General features: G+C 41.5%; 1 long non-coding RNA gene across 1 annotated transcript in view; it reads left to right on the top strand.

Moving 5' to 3' along the window:
- Positions 1-5285, top strand: part of LOC118339942 — a 52058-nt gene that overhangs the window by 2516 nt on the left and 44257 nt on the right. The window lies entirely within an intron of this gene.

Raw genomic sequence — 5285 nt, 5'->3', positions numbered from 1 at the left:
GATTTAAGCCCCGCCCATTCTGAGGATATGAATACAGGTAATTTAGTTGGTTGAACAGATACAAAGACAGATAATGGTGTACTGGCTCATCCCCAATGTAGCTATTTAACACTTATTTTAACAAAATAAATATCGCTTACAGCACCTTTTTAATATAAAAATATTAGCCAGAGCAGCTTTAATTTATTGTAAAATCTTCAGAAAATGACTCGATAATAAAAAATAATAATTTGCTGCAGCCCTGAGAGAAACAGAATGGACACACAGCTGTTTCTGTCGAGGCACTTTTGAGCCTGTCAAGAACCCCATTCGATATTGAATTACTTTCTATCATCTTATAATTGTAAAGGTTTGGGCCCGTTATGAACAGTCAGCAGTTTCTCCACTTCCTGTTACTGCTTGCATAGCGTTGAGGGGATTGTGTGCATTCAATTGAATGAATTTCTGTACAGTGAAATATGTGGTATGAGCTTTAGAATCTAGGACAGACATTATGTAACAGCCAAACAGTTACTCTGTAGTGCATTATGAAGCAGTGTTTTCTCAGTATGAATTATACCAAGAAAGAGTCAGTTCAGAGAACTGATTAAACTGCGTCAGTACTTGAACTTTTATAGTGTTGAACTGGTTCCTGCTTCGGTAGAAACCCGAAGGTGAACGTCCTTCTTCTTTTTTTTTACCACCACCATTTCCTCTGAATCGAGGAATTATCTCACACTCCCTGGTAAACAAATCAACAACTGTGCCCTGACAAGTACAAGCAGGGGCAGAACACAAGTTTTGCTGTCCTCCAGCACTTGCATGATAATGAAATTTGCAATAATCCCGCAGCATTAACCATTAACCAGCATTAATCCTGCTGTGTTTGGCCTTATTAGCCGAGAACAAATCCATCAGCCTTTTGAAGCGAACTTTTCGGAGCTCTAAGCTGTTATTTCCGACCTTGAGAGCATTACTTGGCAAACTTATATGCACAGAATTCCACCAATGAGCCTGAACCTCAGATTAGTGACATGCTTGAAATGGCTGGAGTGTGTCAGTGGAGTCTAACATGGCCTGCCTGCTTGTGTGTGTTCCTGTTTATCTGTTTTTGTGTGTGTGCATGCATGTGCTTACCGAAGACAGACTTTCCCATCTGCGTCACAGACTATGCATGACGTCTGTCAGATGTTTATGCTCGCCTTGTCTCAACAAATAGGTCTGTTTCACTCGGATATAAATGAGCATGTGGTGTTTGCTTCGAATGGCCGGGCGCTCAAACCAATTCTTCCCTTTTTTTTCCCAATTTATGCAGCTTCCTCCCTCCATCATTCTCTGTCCTTTCTCCTCACCAGCGCTGCTACAGAAAAACCTTTGCTATTTGTAGCCCAGCATCGGAGGCTAATCTGAGAAATGAGCCCATTACTTTTTCTTTCCCTCTCGTGTGCGTTTGCTGAATAATTGAAGTAAATGGTATGTTTTCTTTTTTTTTTTGTCTGTGAATTATGTGCTTCAACGTGAGCGTAGCTCAAACAGCCAGCTGTGAAAGTTGCATTTCCGCTGGGTTTATGTGGTCATAATTAGCAGCTCCCATGTGACTGGGTGTTTGTGTGTGTTTTTGTGCGAGTGTGTGTGTTTGAGCTTGTATGTGAGAGCGCGCCTGTGAGCAGGGGTGTGCTCGTGTTTACATGACAGCCGACCAGGAAGGGAAGTGACGCAGGCGGCAGCTGAGGGCGAGAGCTGCAGACATTACACCGCTGCAGAGAGAGAGAGAGAGAGAGAGAGAGAGACGGGGCAGGAAAACCACAGACAGATAAAAGAGTAAGACAGGAACAAAGAAACTAATGAGCGATCACCTTCTTCGGTTCTGCTGTCGAATGCAGTATCGCGGCCCTGCCACCACAAACAAATGCAAACATGCAATAAAAAATGAGTCAGTGTCCGCGTAGGTTGGGCAAGTGCGCATTTGATTATGAAATGTGTTTACCCTCCACTCACTATAAAAGTAGTGACACAGGCTTTTGTTTGTCCTGAGCTTTGCCTGTTCCAGCTCTCAGCCAACCTCCCCAGTTGCTTTCCACAGTCATCATCTCCCTGGCCAGCTGCCCTCTCAGGCTAGACCAGACTCCAACTTTTTTGGCTGTTTGAAGACTTTCATAACAGCTTCGGTAACGGACACTTCTCAAATATTTCCTCAGCAAACGCTGGGCTTCGTGAGGGATGGGAAACATAGGACGATGGTTCTCAAAGCAACTCATGAAAGGCCCAATGAGCGATCTGACACAATGTATCATGCAGGGAAGTGGTGAAGGGAAACTCCACCTAAAGTCAGATCACTCAGCGATTAGCTTTGGAGTGGACTCACCTTTTCTGGCTGACATTAATGTTATTGAAACTGGACTCTTCTATGGCTACTTAGCATCAAAGCCCCCGCTAGTGTTGTTGAGAGGCTACAGCGTTCATTACACCCGAGAGAGCCAAACGTAAATTTCTGCCTTGTTGGGATATGGCATATATTGTGTCTAAAGTTGACATTTTGGCCTATGGCACTTCGGTAAAGATTCATTAAGAGTCTGGAATGGAAAGTGTTCATTCTCTGGGGAGTATAAATATGCTCTGCAGATTTTACAGTGGTCCATAAATTAGATTATGAGAAATGGTGTGTCCGTTGTTGACATTCTGGCTCATAACACTACAGTAAAGCTCACTGAGTGTCCAAAATGGTAAGGGTTTATCCTCTGGGGAGCCAGACTGTGTCCATGAAATTTCATGGTTATCTGCCAGTAAAAGTTTAAAATCATTTGAAAATTCTGGCCTGATGGTGGCTTTCGAGAAAAAGTGTCACAGAAGTTTTCATCCTTCCAGGATCATGAATATCCAAAGCACATTTAATGAAATCTGGACATTTAGTTCAAGACAGGTTGTCCTAGACCAAAAGTTTGACCTGTCAGTAATTGTGTTTCGAAAACAACGCTCATTAATGAAACAAACAGAAATGTCATGTTTCCATCCTGCTTTTTTCCACTGCTACTCTTTTAATTGCCATTAACTTCTATTGAAAGTAAGGTCCAAATTAGACCCTTTATCAGCCTGGTGTGGCTACGCTTTTTGACAAATAAACGCAGGTCTCAATTAGATGCCTGGTCTGGTATTGAACAAGTTCTAAGCTGTTTTTGTCAAAATGGACATGCTATACGTTGTTAGATCATTCAGTTAATTTTAAAGAAACTAGGAGCACCAAGTATTAAAGGATCAAATTAATAATTCATAATTGATGTGCTCTAATTTTTATACAAGTAACATTGATACTGGTTTTAATAAGCAATTTTATATCCCATCTTTGCTGAGCCTGAGTTTTGTGCAAAAGGAATTAAAGGCCTGTCCCATATAGAAGCCTGTCCCAAATAAAGGCAGGTTGAGTTCAGTGACTGAAGCAAATAAAAGCCCAGACTATTAATGGAAGATTTATGGTACGTCAGTTCTTCTTTTGGTATTCTGACTGGAGAATTGGTGCCAGCCACTGCTTATCTTGCAACCAACTCCTAATAATCACATAAGGGGGGCAGGATGGAAAAAAACTTTTATTTGAATTTTCTTCTGCCAAATTACTCACAGCTATTGGCATCAAACAAAACTGTAAGGGATCATGAAAATGATACAGAATCATCCTCTGAGGATGAGGAATGATAATACTAAAATTTTAAATCAGTTTGGCCAGTTGAATGGATGGAAGCCCCCCGCCTCTAACATGCCGCGCAATAACTGGAGATCACAAACTATCACTTTTTTATTAACCACTACATTGCTGTGTTTTCCTTCCTGCGGTATATACACCTCTAAAGTCTTTTACTGCATTGCGTGCCTTCTTCGAGGCACAGTGATAAGACTGTGAATGGAGCCGGTCTGGTCAGAGGTGAGCGCAGATTGCATTGTTAAGCAGCCTGCAGGATGGAGGGCGAGTTGGCAGGGAGAGTCCAGGGCTGGCACTGAGCTGCTTGGCATACAACTGGCCTGGGGAGGACGTGAAATGGAACCTCAGCAGGGCACGGGTAATGGAGGAGAAAACTTCCCACGTCTTTATTAGAGAGGAGGTGAGGGAGGAAAGACGGAGCGAGGGAGAGTGTTGATATAATGAGATAATAATAATAAGTTCACTGTATTTGTCCTTAACTCACTCTGTATGTTTGTTATTTTGCTCTCATTTAGCAGAGCGGCTGCACTGTCAGAACATCAGGTTGGGCTTTAACAAAGACGTAACATTTTCTGGCAACAGCCCACCGTCCATATGTCTGCTGGTCATGGCAATTAAACCATAAGACGGGGAAGAGAAATGGGCTGCGGGGGCGAGATATAAACACAGAAACGTAAAGAGGCAGAGAAGAAAAAGCGATAGTCGGTGGGTCGTAGATGTGATTTAGCCGGGAGAGACTACAAGCCCTTGATAGTTGTATGTTTTCTCCCTCAGCACCCTCCTCCACCCTCCCCACCCTCCCCACTTCACACACACATAAAACACACACGCACGCTCTCCTTGTTTGCTTTGATTCGTGTTCAGAACGAGGCATTGCGGAGCATGACCGAGGGAGCGCTGACACCAGGAAGTGTTCACAGCAGCAGAATGGAGAGAGCTGAAAGGGGGTTTCTTACGGGTTTGGGAGGGAGATATGTTTAGATGATGCAGCCTGAAAAGCTGCCTGTGTTTTTGTGAGATCAATTTGTAGAGCTGCAACGATTAGCCAGTTAATTGATTAGTTGTCAACTGTTAAATGAATTGCAATTACAACGAGTTTGATAATCTTGATAATCATTTTTTAAGAAAAAATTAATTAATTAATAGTATATAAAGGAAACATTGATTTTAATTACATTTGTTTTTAATACAAAATTGTATTAGGTTAGTTAAAGTAAAAATGTTAAGGTCATTTAACTTAAGGAATTAGTATTATATATATATATACATAATAATTGTGACTTTAATCAACTAGAGTTTTATGACTTTCAGTCACTCCAAACAGGCTTATATGGCTCCAACAAGGCCTCTGGAAAAATCCTTTGTTTAGAGCACATGGCCTGGGCCAAACATAATTAGTTAAAAAGCAAAAAAATAATAGGGATGAAAAACTAAACTGAACGTTCAATGTATACTTGGTACTTACTCATGCACGCTTATCTGTCTCATTATAGTTTTACAGGGTACTAATGTAATAGTATATAGTACTATAATATATATCTCACCCAAGCATATCCCCTAAATCATGAACTTCTTCAGTTTGAAGTCGTGTACTGAAACAAATGGACGGTGGTTG

This window comes from Morone saxatilis, unplaced genomic scaffold, assembly GCF_004916995.1.
Source record: "Morone saxatilis isolate NCDOM2014 unplaced genomic scaffold, NCSU_SB_2.0 Contig10, whole genome shotgun sequence".
In the NCBI taxonomy this organism is placed as follows: Eukaryota; Metazoa; Chordata; class Actinopteri; family Moronidae; genus Morone; species Morone saxatilis.
Note: the sequence above shows the minus strand (reverse complement) of the source record. Positions and strands in the feature narration are given on the sequence as shown.